Genomic DNA, 14,240 nt, shown 5'->3' on the forward strand with positions numbered 1-14,240 from the left:
CCCCAGGCAACGGTATCAGCCCTGTTTCAGGCAATGATAGTCCTGTTCCAGGCAATTGTGTTGATGGATTACGGATCAACAGTGGAGGATTAGGGCGATGATATCCAATTGTCGTCCCGGCAGGGGATGGAAAAAGCAAAGCAGCTAGATGAGCCAAAATGTATGTTAGTGGTGCTCTATTTTTACCGAAGAGCTACTGTAAAAAAAATATTAGCAGCTACTGTACATCCATCCATTTTCTACCGGTTATGTAAGAGGCAAATTAAATCCAAAAACAACTTAACATTTCACGAACGCCTTGAGCTACGAGTTTAGAAATCGCTGCAAAACCATTGTTATTTTAGTAGGACTACTTTCAATATTCTAATAATTAATTTGTGCACCATTCGGTATATAAAGTGTTTGTGTTACCTCTACTGTCAAAGATGATCAAAAAAAGTTTTTAAAAACATTTTGGACCTAAATTCATGATTATGTTAGGCGAGAGGCCATTTTAAAAACACTGTTTTAAATAAGTGAGCGCGCGCGCACACACACACACCAAAAATAAATAAATAATAATAATTATATATATGTATATATATATATATATATATATATATATATGCATACATATATACACACACTTGTATACAACCACATATATACGCATACATATACGTATATAGTAGACAACAATAATAAAGAGCCGTAGATTTTAAGTATCTCTGCCTCTTGATCATTCATTTAAAACCTCCACAGCAACCTCGTTATTTTCATACTTTATTTAGTGATGTAAAAATTACAAGTACATACTGTATACAACCATTTGCACAATGTCATTGACATGTAAACCAACAATTACAAATAATTCATTTAGTTACACAGATCAATTTAAAGGCCTACTGAAATGAGATTTTCTTATTTAAACGGGGATAGCAGGTCCATTCTATGTGTCATACTTGATCATTTCGCGATATTGACAAATTTTTGCTGAAAGGATTTAGTAGAGAACATCGATGATAAAGTTCGCAACTTTTGGTCGCTAATAAAAAAGCCTTGCCTGTACCAGAAGTAGCAGACGATATGCGCGTGACATCACGGGTTGTAGGGCTCCTCACATCCTCACATTGTTTACAATCATAGCCACCAGCAGCGAGAGCGATTCGGACCGAGAAAGCGACAATTTCCCCATTAATTTGAGCGAGGATGAAAGATTCGTGGATGAGGATAATGAGAGTGAAGGACTATAAAAATAAATAAAAAAGGCAAGGCCAGTGAGAGCGATTCAGATGTTATTAGACCCATTTACTAGGATAATTCTGGAAAATCCCTTATCTGCCTATTGTGTTACTAGTGTTTTAGTGAGATTATATAGTACCTGAAAGTCGGTGGGGTGTGACCACGGGTGTAGTAACCACCAGTGTCTCTGAGGGAAGGAAGCCACGCAGCAGGACGCAAGCTCAGCTGATGACTACGGTAAGAGCCGACTTATTACCACAATTTTCTCACCGAAACCTGCCGGTTGACATGCGGTCGGGATCCATGTTCGCTAGACCGCTCTGTTCCATATTAAAGCTTCACCTTCGGGAATTTTAAACAAGGAAACACCGGCTGTGTTTGTGATGCTAAAGGCAGCTGCAGTGCACCGCTTCCCACCTCCATCTTTCTACTTTGAGTTCTGCATTATTAATTGAAGAAATTGCAATAGATTCAGCAACACAGATGTCCAAAATACTGTGTAATTATGCGATTAAAGCAGACAACTTATAGCTTGGATCAGGCTGGAAAAAAATATCCGCTACAACCCGAGACGTCACGCGCACACGTTATCATACGCGTCATCATTCCACAACGTTTTCAACAGGATACCTCGCGAGAAATTTACAATTGCAATTTAGTAAACTAAACCGGCCGTATTGGCATGTGTTGCAATGTTAATATTTCATCATTGATATATAAACTATCAGACTGCGTGGTCGGTAGTAGTGGGTTTCAGTAGGCCTTTAAGCTCGGCAGTTGAGGCACTATTGTAATATAAGTCTTGGATTTCCAATAGAACACTGTATTGACATTGAAATTCTCATTTTTTTTGTTATATTTTGACAATATGTCTTAGTGTGACACAGTGCAGTTGTACACTACTCACAATACAACTACAATAATAAATCTTTTGTTTACCACATTTCTCTCCGACAGTGTACACAGCTCTCAATCTGATTGTAGTTGAACTATACTTACAGTTTTTTTCCAATTGCTTACACACACAATTTTTTATTTTCACAGTTAACAAAGTCTACACACAGTAAGCAAAACCACTGTGCAGATTTGTCTAATATAAGGCATAGACTCTGCTTCACAGTTTTTGTGAAATACTACACGCAACGCTTTACACACACCTTCCCATCTTGCATATGTGATGTGGATGAGATACTGTGGCCTGATCCAGCTAGATGGGCAGGTGATGTTTAGAATCAGTAACTGAGGCTTTTTGAGTACGTAACAGTTTTTTTCCCAATTGCTTACACACTAAATTTTACATTTTCAATATTTTGGAAAACCTTGTTACATTGTTTCATGCATCCAGCGGGGCGTCACAACAAAATTAAGCATAATAATGTGTTCATTCCACGGCTGTATATATTGGTATCCGTTGATATTGGTATCTGTAATTAAGAATTGGACAATATCGGATATCAGTAAAAAAAAAAAAAAAAAAGCCATTACTGGACATCTCTAGTCCTTACGTATAGGCCCACTTCAAAGTAAACAATGGCAATTGCTATAGATTTGCCAATATATTTTGTCAAGTTACAGTAATCATTCATCACATATGCTAAAAAGGTTGGACAAAATGCCCCAAACATGTGATTCCTTACACATAGTAAAATATGTTTTTTTACAAATATGTTTGTATTTATCACTGTACTTGGTAACTCACTCAAATAGTGTCTTATCATTTGAAGTCTGTGTGAGTGAGATGAAAATACAACGGCATTTTTTTTTTACAAATGTTTGCTTTATTTTAATGAATTGTGAATTATATTTTATATAGCGCTTTTCTCTAGTGACTCAAAGAGCTTTACATGGTGAAACCCAATATCTAAGTTACATTTAAACCACTGTGGGTGGCACTGGGAACAGGTGGGTAAAGTGTCTTGCCCAAGGACACAACGGCAGGGACTAGGATGATGGAAGCGGGAATCGAACCTGCAACCCTCAAGTTGCTGACACGGCCGCTCTACCAACGGAGCTATGCCGCCTGTGGCATGTGTTTTGACCCAAGTGTGTCATTTTGCAAATAGTGTAGGACTTAATAAAATTGAATGTTGTGTTTGGAAAAGTGTCCTTTTGAAAAAAGACACACAGTTAGTAAAATAGGGTGTAAACAAATGGGAAAAAAAACTGTAAACTTTGTGAATGTTGCATTTTCTACGGCTACCAATAAGTTTCCCTACAGCGCGACAGCGCCCTCCAGTGGGCGTGATAGAGTCAAACAGTGACGTCCATCAATTCAGTTTCCTACCGCTTGTCGTGTGTGAATGTGAGTGAGAATGTTCTCTCTCTATCATAGAGAAAAGTGGTTCATAAAGTTAATAAAGTCAGGAAAAAACTAAATATTTTTAAAATATCACTTTCATCATCTTGTGGAATACAATTGGACCATGCTTGTGTCTGCAACGATAACTTTGCAAAATGTTTGTTTGAACATTTGATTTGTTTGAGAAACTTGCTATGATGCATTACAGTTTGTCTTCTACGATATAGTAGTCTTATAGCAGAATTAAACGTAAAGAAAGGAAAATAGATAGCCTTACTTTTTTGTTCTTTTGTGGTTCCTGTGATATTTAAACAGAAACATTACAGTGTCTATGCCTAAATATAACTAAAAAGACCTGCTATTGCTAATAAACTAACGTCATGTTAAGTCCTAATAACAAATGTAGTAATTTTTTGTCCAATCCACCATATTTTCGCTGACAATTTCATAACAGAAACTAAAATTTTAGTTGATGTTTTGCAGGAAAGCCAAGTGCTAGATTCCACACAGATGACACCACATTATAGCATCTTTGGTGATATTTGTTAGCATCATGAACATATCCTTAATAGTATTAATGCACTAGAAGAATACATTCCTCGTAGGCTCTACTTCATACACTGAATCTTGATGTTGCCAGTAAACATTGCTGAACTGCAGAGACATCTATAGCTAAATAATGTGACAAAATATGAACTTGACACCATAAAAATAAATGCAGACATGAATTGTAGAGGAGACTAACATTCGGAGCAAAAGTCAACTGCAAAAAAACTTATTTGTTTTCTCATTAGTGTCACGATCACAACAGCACGGCACTCGTTATGTCAATCAAATACTTTACCTAGCGTTGCATGGATAAGTCCAATTTTTCTTTGATGCATTAATGCTTAGTTTGTGGACCCCTCAGATGTAAAGACATGATGTGCCTCCAATCTTTTCTTCTCTAAATACCGTAAGTGTCAAGTGAAAGTGAGGTAGCATAACCTTTTGGTGATGCTAAATGGTTTAAATCTTTTTTTCTTTTTTTTTTAAAAGTTCTTCAGAGAGTAAAAATCCATTCCATCCCATTTAAAAAATGTTTCCATGGTCGCTTTTATATTTGCCTCTAAACATTTAAAAATCAGCCTAAATCTGCACCGATTCAGATAAATAAACAGTAACCTAATGGAGCTTAGACTATCGCCTGAAGCCTGGAAGTGCCCGGGTTTGCCTCTGTAGGCCACATGATTGCCACACACCTATTGTACTATTAGGAAAACATTGTATAAGTCATTTACAATTACATTTTAACAGAAGGGTAGATAAACACGTTACAACAGAAAGTAAGCATATATACAGGCCTTCGCTTAGGATGGTTTCCTGTTGGCTCCACTGTGGACGGAACTCTGGCGGCTGTGTTGGATCCACTTTGGACTGGACTCTCGCGGCTGTGTTGGATCCACTATGGATTGAACTTTCACAGTATCACGTTACAACAGAAAGTAAGCATATATACAGGCCTCCGCTTAGGATGGTTTCCTGTTGGCTTCACTGTGGACGGAACTCTGGCGGCTGTGTTGGATCCACTTTGGACTGGACTCTCGCGGCTGTGTTGGATCCACTAAGGATTGAACTTTCACAGTATCACGTTACAACAGAAAGTAAGCATATATATAGGCCTCCGCTTAGGATGGTTTCCTGTTGGCTTCACTGTGGACGGAACTCTGGCGGCTGTGTTGGATCCGCTTTGGACTGGACTCTCGCGGCTGTGTTGGATCCACTATTGATTGAACTTTCAAAGTATCATGTTTGACCCGCTCGACATCCATTGCTTTTGGTCCACTAGAGGGGGAGGGGTTGCCCACATATGCGGTCCTCTCCAAGGTTTCTCATAGTCATCATTGTCACCGACGTCCCACTGGGTGTGAGTTTTCCTTGCCCTTATGTGGGCCTACCGAGGATGTCGTAGTGGTTTGTGTTGTGGTTTGTGCAGCCCTTTGAGACACTAGTGATTTAGGGCTATATAAATAATCATTGATTGATTGATTGATTGATTGATTAACAGTAAGAATAATATTTTTTACGAGGAAATTATACAAAACCCAAAACCAGTGAAGTTGGCATGTTGTGTAAATCATAAATAACAACAGAATACAATTATTTGCAAATCCTTTTCAACCTATATTCAATTGAATAGACTGCAAAGACAAGATACTTAACGTTGCAACTGGTAAACTTTGTTGTTTTCTTGCAAAAACTGGCTCATTTGGAATGTAATGCCTGCAACATGTTTCAAAAAAGCTGGCACAAGTGGCAAAAAAGACTGAGAAAGTTGAAGAATGCTCATCAAACACTTATTTGGAACATCCCACAGGTGTGCAGGCTAATTGGGAACAGGTGGGTGGCATGATTGGGTATAAAAGCAGCTTCTATGAAATGCTCAGTCATTCACAAACAAGGATGGGGAGATGGTCACCACTTTGTGAACAAATGCGTGAGCAAATTCTCCAACAGTTCAAGAACAACATTTCTCAACCAGCTATTGCAAGAAATTGAGGGATTTCACCATCTACGGTCCGTAATATTATCAAAAAGTTCAGAGAATCTGGAGAAATCACTGCACATAAGCGACAAGGCCGAAAACCAACATTGAAAGCCTGTGACCTTCGATCCCTAGGGCCGTGGTGCATGAAAAAGCGGCGGTGGTGCCGGAAAAAGCGACAATAGTGTGTAAAGAACATCACCACGTAGGCTCAGGAACACTTCAGAAAACCACTGTCAGTAACTACAGTTCATCGCTACATCTGTAAGTGGAGGTTGAAACTTTACTATGCGAAGCGAAAGCCATTTATCAACAACACCCAGAAATGCCAAGCTTTGCTGGGCCCGAGCTCATCTAAGATGGACTGATGTAAAGTGGAAAAGTGTTCTGTGGTCTGATAAGTCCACATTTCAAATTCTTTTGGAAACTGTGAGAGGAGAAAAACCATCCGGACTTCTAGGCGAAACGTTCAAAAGCCAGCATCTGTGATGGTATGGGGGTGTATTAGTGCCCAAGGCATGGCTAACTTACACATCTGCTTTCGGCACCATTAATGCCGAAAGGAACATACAGGTTTTGGAGCAACATATCTTGCGATCCAAGCAACGTCTTTTTCATTATCGCCCCTCGTTATTTTAGCAAGACAATGCCAAGCCACATTCTGCACGTGTTACAACAGTGTGGCCTCATAGTCAAATAATGCAGGTACTAGACTGGCCTGCCTGTAGTCCAGACCTGTCTCCCATTGAAAATGTGTGGCACATTATGAAGCGTAAAATACAACTTAAGCTGTACATCAAGCAAGAATGGGAAAGAATTCCACCCGAAAAGCATCAAAAATTGGTCTCCTCAGTTCCCAAACTGAGTGTTGTTAAAAGGAAAGGCCATGTAACACAGTGGTAAAAATGCCCCTCTGCCAACTGTTTTGAAATGTGTTGCTGCCATTAAATTCTAAGTTAATGATTATTTGAAAAAAAAAAGGGAGTTTCTTACCATGGGGTACCATGCAGGTCTCAGTGCTGACACATTAGACTTTACAAAGAGAATAAATAAATACAATACATTACTGATGTGATGGTGAGTCACCCCTGATAATTGCTGCATTCGTGTTTTCAGAATGGAGAACGTTTTCCCATTAAGTAGCACACCTGTTAATCATCATTACAGACACACAACCAGTTTACACTCAGCAAGGTTTATTCTTCTGATTTATCTCATCACTTAGACTTAGACTTAAACTTAGACTTCATTTTATTGTCATTTAAATTTGAACTTTATAGTACAGATAGGAACAACTTTTCGTTGCATTAGCTCACTATAGTGCGGGATAAGAGAGCAATAAGGTGCAGATATAAATAAATAGATTACTGTATAGATAAATATATTGCATTTTTGCACCCTTTATGCATCCACATTTATGGATGTATGTTATATTGTGTTTGTATTCCAGTGAGTTAATCCGTTTTTGGGGGGAATTGAGGGAATTATTATGATGCATTCAAGAGTCTTAGGGTCGGAGGGAAGAAGCTGTTACAGAACCTGGAGGTTCTGCTTCGGAGGCTGCAGAACCTTTCTAGAGTCCAGCAGTGAAAACAGTCCTTGGTGGGAGTGGGAGGAGTCTCTGCAGATTTTCTGAGCCCTGCGATCTCCTGGATAGGAGGAAGGGGAGCCCTGATGATCTTTTCCGTCGTCTTCACCACTCTCTGCATAGACTTCCAGTCGGAGGCACTGCAGGCTCAAGTCCAGACAGAGATGTAGTTGGTCAGTAGGCTCTCTATAATGCCTCTGTAGAATGTGCTGAGAATGGGGGGAGGGAGCTTGCTCTTTTCATCCGACGCAAAAAGTGCATGCGCTGCTGAGCTCTTTTAAAAAGAGCTCCGGTGTGTAGGAACCAGGTCACAAAGTGACCAGTGATCAGATAGCGCACTCTGGTGCAAACACAATAAATAACGATAAAGTATTTATCAAACACTTTTTAGTCCCTTTACCTTTAATAAATAATAAAAAAAATACATAGAAGATTTTGTGTGTCTTATCTTTCTGTGTTTGTATGTGAAGCAGGACTATCTAGCCTCCATGAAAACATCCTTGGTATGATTACATTTGTTTTGTCTTAGAGTCCAGTTCAGAAATGTTTTGACCTTAGATATCATAGCCTCCACATTGGCAGACACTTTGATTTTCATTTCATTCAAAACAGTAAAGCAACATTTTTGCATCTCACAAAAAACCTACAAATGCTGACTTCCCAGGCTTCTCTTCCCAAGATGGTGCCGCTGTAGTGGTTCCTCTCTGTGGCAGTGCTGCCATCTACCCCAGCAGCCGATGGCATGGAGCACTGAGGCAACCTCGGTGTACAATAAGTGGGTCTTGAAATTGTGTTCTTGTTTTGTTGTTTATCTATGTCTACTTATTGCTCATTTTTGGGGTTTATTTTTGTAGCGGTATGTAGAAATGATACCGCAGAAGTGGCAGCCGGTTGTATCAGCTCTGTGCACTCTAAATTGATTTTAGATCATTTGCTTTTATTGATGTTTCCATTCTGTTTGCACATGTTTTTACATTATTTTTGTGGACTTTTTGTATCTGCGGTGGAACCACATAATTTCCCCATTGAGGGATAAATAAAGTCTATCCGATTTTGTAGTTGCTATTTTGGCTGGTCACTTTTTTCCCCGTCTGTGAAGCATAGTCCTGATACAACAACTTTAAAAGTGTTGACACTTCTTGTGGAGTCGGCTGGATGTCAACTCAAATGGTAGAACAACCGTGTTGCTCCACGTCCTCATCAACTTCTTTGTTGAAGTCAGGGAACCATCTATCCATCCATTTCTACCGCTTGTCCATTTTGGGGTTGCGGGGGTCAGAGAACCAATTTACATAAAACCCATCACTTTGTGTTCAGCTCACATACAGGCCAGAAGTCGCAAACCTTCAAATTAAAGAACAGTTGCAATTACACCATAAACGTTTACTTATACTGCACATATTTCTTAACCTAAAACGTAACTTAAATGACATCACATTTATTCTTGTTATATCACACATCACAATGACACAATATGAATATTGTCTTTTGTAGAAAATGGCGCTTACATACAGGTACTATCCTTCCTGCTGTGTTACAGATGCCATTATTATATCTAAACCTCCAGTTTCTCTTTTCTCTGGCAAATAATATTGTCAAACTCACATTAATAACATTAAACAGATTGGAGTTTCTACAGTGTACAACGCAGAAATGCATGTCAGTTTAGCAACATTGTTCAAGCAGAGCAGCAATAAAACCCCTCTTTTTTCTCTCTTCCATACACACACAAGTAAGGCAACAAAAACAAAAAACAGAGTTTGTGTGCAAATGTTGTAATTTTTACTCAAGTAAATGTTAAAAGTGTTATGGGTAAGACTTCAGCTGCTTCTCCCTCTTTTGCGCGTCCTTACGAGCGCGCCGCAGGCCACGCCCACAGGCGCTCCCTGTCCGCAGCGAGCAAACGCTCGGCAATCAACCCACCCGTCCGTGATCAGCGATCAGCCTTCATAGTCCAGCACAACCTGAGACCTAATGCCGGAACGTAGCTTCACGTACGCTGTCCAGTAAGCCCTCACGTCTCCAGCTCACCTGCATGCATTTGCTCTCTCCCTGTTATGCTCGTCGTCTCTTGTGTCGTGTCATTCTCCAGCTCCCCGTCGTCGTCATTCCTCGCTGTCGACTTGTGTGTCTCGTCAACCTTTAAAACCCCCCGTGAATCTTCCCTTGCCTCCCCGGACCTCGACATCACGCCTGCCTGCCAAGTACCGACCACGACGCTGCGCTCCTCCCCTTGATCCTCCGCCTGTCCTCCGACGCTCGAGCCTGCTTGCGCAAATTGGAAACCTCTGCCTGGATCAACACGCACCCTCAACACCCTCTGATCTCCACGCTCAGATAAGTCTCACACTTAGTTACATTTCATCTCTTTGGGTTCATTACACACTACACACACATTCCAAATTGTCAATAAATACGCTGATGAAGTAGTTATAAAATTGCTGTAAATGTGAACATGCAGACAGTAAACAAGAAGGAAGAAAAACAAAGCTTTATTCATTATGGAAAACAGGTTTAATTATAGTATCTGGTAAAAGTAAGAGAAAAAAGGAGAAAGAACATCATAACTAATTACTTTACAATGTTTTAAAAAAGGGTATGAAGACAAAAAGCTGTGATAAGGTGATCTGCCATCTATTACTTTTGACTGCTGCAGAATAGTGTAAAAAGAGAAATGGAAAAAATAGTAAACTGTGTTAAAAACAATGTTTGTTTGGAAAATACTTCCTGGATTTATGTTGTTTTTCTGTAGTACCTGCGTTTTAAAAATGTATAGTTGTTTTAGTCACTGATCGGGGTTCAACTACTTTTGCCTGGCTTACCCAGTAGATCAGGGGTAGGGAACCTATGGCTCTGGCTCTAGAGCCACATCTGGCTCTAGAGCCAGGTGTGGCTCTTTTGATGACTGCACCTGGCTCTCAGATAAATATTAGCTGACATTGCTTAACACGATAAGTAATGAATAATTCCGCTGGTAATCACAGTGTCAAAAATAACGTTCAAAATATAAAACATTCTCATGCATTTTAATCCATCCATCCGGTTTCAACCGCACCGGTTCAAGAAGTCGCATTAAGGGTCAGAAGTATTCTATTTATTGTTGGTTAGCTTCAGAATAACAATGTTATTAAAAAGAATAAAAGACGTATTATACTCTCAAAATGTTGGTCTTACTTAAAAATGCACAGGTTTAGTTGTATTCAGTCTGAAAGAAATATTATATGGCTCTCACGGAAATACTTTTTAAAATATTTGGCTTGTATGGCTCTCTCAGCCAAAAAGGTTCCCGACCCCTGCAGTAGAGGGAGATACATTCTTTCATTCGGCCATTACAGACTGGACCAGAATGAATAAACATTGTGTCCGTGTTTCTGTTCAATATCCCACTCCTCTACAGGTAAAAAAATGTGGTTATTCAACACTTTGCAATGTATTTTTGCTCTGTCTGTAAGGTACTTACCTACATGTTTTAAAGCTGACTGTGTGGTTGTGTGTGTGTGCGTGCATCTTCGCGTGTGTGTTGATTAGTTTGATCCAGAGATGTATTTTATTTTTTAATGTTGTGTAGTCGTTTTTCATAAGAGTAGATTTTGAGAGGAAAGTTTTGCTGATATTGTTATTTTGTAGAGGAAAATGTTAAAAAAATGTCAATGCTTTACCAGTTACATTTGTTGATGATAATTATGCATTTCTATTTGTGTTTACACTAAAGTAGTGTCAGTTCTTATCTGACTAACTATTGATAAAAATATTACATATTTTTACAGATTAAAGTTCCAGCACAAGGCTTTATTTTTCTACTTCTTTCATGTTTTGAATAGAGAAATGTAATTGTTTAAAAAGGTGCAATGTGTAAAAAGAATTGTTTACAAGTGTATGTTTTTGGAAAATTGCCATTACAAACTGAACCTGAATGAATAAACATTGTGTCCGTGTTTCTGTTCAATATCCCACTCCTCTACAGGGGCGTAAGACTGACAGCTAATGACGTCATCGTCTTCCAGTAGTCTTCTTCTCCCGCTGTACCGTCACAAAAAGGCGATTTTAGTCACACAGAAAATGCATTCAGAACACAGTTTAATAGACCAATATTATTTATTTCATGGTTTTGTTATTTGGTTATTTGTTTTTTCCACCATGTCCGCCCGCCCCTGTAAAAATGAACATATTGTCAAATGACAGGCATTTCTTCCTCAAATAGGTCATGACATAACATTATATTTACTGTATTTACCAATGGACTGATTGTTAGATACTGGGCCTCCTGACGGCACCCCTCCTCCGTTGTCGATGGCTTCAGATGACATCATATCTGCAGCAAAGGATCCTTTTGTTATCCCATCTGAGGTGAACCCCATCGCACTCACACCCGATTCAGCCTCATCCGACGAAGTACCTGGACCAAAGTGAACCACATTATTTAAAACGCCACAAAGGGAAGGGTGCATATATGTCTACAAATTGACTGAAACTTTTATTAGTAGATTGCATATATAATACAGTACATATTCTGTACAATTGACCACTAAATGGTAACACCCAAATAACTTTTTCCACTTGATTATGTCGGGCTCCACGTTAATCAAGTCATGGTAAATGATGAGGAAAGGTGAATATAGTAGTTGGTTTGTGTTTAAGCCATCTTATTTTTATTTCCATTCATCATTTTTCATGACGATGAAGAACAAAGAAAGGCATACTCACTCCAACTTGATCCCATGGTGTCGCCTTGTCTTTGCACGACCAGCCTGCGTGGAGTTTAAATAGTGGACTAGATGTGTGTGTGTGTGTGTGTGTGTGTGTGGGGGGGGGGGGGGTGCTTCTGGAAAACGAAACTTAACGAAACGAGCTCTCATCCATATACTGACGGAGGAAAGTTTCGTTTCTGGCAAACACATTCCCAACATAATGGTCATGTTCACATGGCAACGCACGTGAATTCTAATTAGAGATAGTCATTTTCATGATTAGGGTTTTATTTGTGGGTTTATATGGGTTATCGGTGGGCATCCTTCAAAACATCTTTTCAAGGACTGAGGAAAGCACGAGTAAAGATCAGTTTAGCGGTCACTACAACATCCGATGTGGATTCAAACACGCGCCACACTCTAAAACCACACCAAACAAGAATGACAAACACATTTTGGAAGAACATCCGCATCGCAACACAACACAAACTCAACAGAACAAATACCCAGAATCCTTTGCAGCTTCAAGTCTTCCGGGACACTACAATATATTAAATCCACCACAACATTTTGGTAACGAACTCCATTCATGTCCACAATACACACTTTCGAGTTTATTATTATATTAATATATTTAAAAGTTATTTACAAAAATTGTTGTCAGAGGTGGGTAGTAACGCGCTCCTTTTACTCCGTTACATGTACTTGAGTAACTTTTGGGATAAATTGTACTTCTAAGAGTAGTTTTTATGCAAAATACTTTTACTTGAGTATATTTATAGAGAAGAACTACTGCTTTTACTCCGCTCCATTTATCTGCAATCAGGTCACTAATCGCTACTTTTTTTTTTTTATCGATCTCTTAATGCACGCTTTGTTTGTTTTGATTTTGTCAGACACGCATTCAAAGTAGGAACTACGCATGCTTGTGTTTCACCAATCACATGCAGTCACTGGTGACATTGGACCAATCAAACAGAGCCAGATGGTCACGTGACCGTCATACGTAGAACCCGACATGTTGAAAAACGTATTCGGGTGTTACCATTTAGTGGTCAACTGTACAATATGTATGTACTGTGCAATCTACTAATAAAAGTTTCAATCAATCAACCAATCAAAAGTGTAAAGGAAAAAATACACTTTTTATTTCAACCGTACTTCCCGTCAAAAGCAGAGTTCCTGTCTTCACAATAAAAGTGCCGCTCCATCGCGCCTGCGCTTACAAAATAAGAGTCTCCGAAAGCCAGCGCAAACAAACTAGCAAGCTACGGAGTTTGCCGCCAATGTATTTCTTGTAAAGTGTACAAAAACAAATATGGAAGCTGGACAAATAAGATGCCAAAAACCAACGACTTTCATGATGTATTAGACAGGAAGGAGGAACTTTTTTTCTCCTCCATTTGAAAACCTGGACGTTTTCAGCACTATACTGTCTGATTCCAATCAATGCAAGTCATCAGAATCAGGTAATACACCAACTTATATTCTTGTCTTCATTAAAGATAGGAATCTATATGTTAAACATGCATGTATATTCATTAAAACACCTTTAACATGTGAACATGTTTACCATGAATTGATTAACGTGGACCCCGACTTAAACAAGTTGAAAAACTTATTCGGGTGTTACCATTTAGTGGTCAATTGTACGGAATATGTACTGTACTGTGCAATCTACTAATAAAAGTATCAATCAATCAATCAATCAACAAAAACGGCAAAATAAATAAATCTAAATTATATACTGTATATATAAATGTATATATATATATGATATGTGTGTGTGTATGTATATATATATAAATAAAATGATAAATGGGTTGTACTTGTATAGCGCTTTTCTACCTTCAAGGTACTCAAAGCGCTTTGACAATACTTCCACCTTCAAGGTACTCAAAGCGCTTTGACAATACTTCC

At 38.9% G+C, this 14,240-nt stretch overlaps 2 long non-coding RNA genes across 2 annotated transcripts; one reads left to right on the forward strand and one right to left on the reverse strand.

The window, feature by feature from the left end:
* The first annotated feature begins 9,486 nt into the window (after window positions 1–9,486).
* LOC133549744 (uncharacterized) lies at window positions 9,487–12,028 on the forward strand. The gene is made up of 2 exons (XR_009806160.1): window positions 9,487–9,638; window positions 9,725–12,028. It is a non-coding gene; the product is annotated as an uncharacterized LOC133549744 (long non-coding RNA).
* On the reverse strand, window positions 11,709–12,452 carry LOC133549741 (uncharacterized). Its single transcript, XR_009806157.1, has 3 exons — window positions 12,337–12,452; window positions 11,867–12,028; window positions 11,709–11,783 (listed from the first exon to the last, which is right to left on the reverse strand). It is a non-coding gene; the product is annotated as an uncharacterized LOC133549741 (long non-coding RNA).
* Between the last annotated feature and the right edge of the window lie 1,788 nt (window positions 12,453–14,240).

The sequence above is a fragment of the Nerophis ophidion genome, linkage group LG03 (assembly GCF_033978795.1).
Source record: "Nerophis ophidion isolate RoL-2023_Sa linkage group LG03, RoL_Noph_v1.0, whole genome shotgun sequence".
NCBI classification, from domain to species: Eukaryota; Metazoa; Chordata; class Actinopteri; order Syngnathiformes; family Syngnathidae; genus Nerophis; species Nerophis ophidion.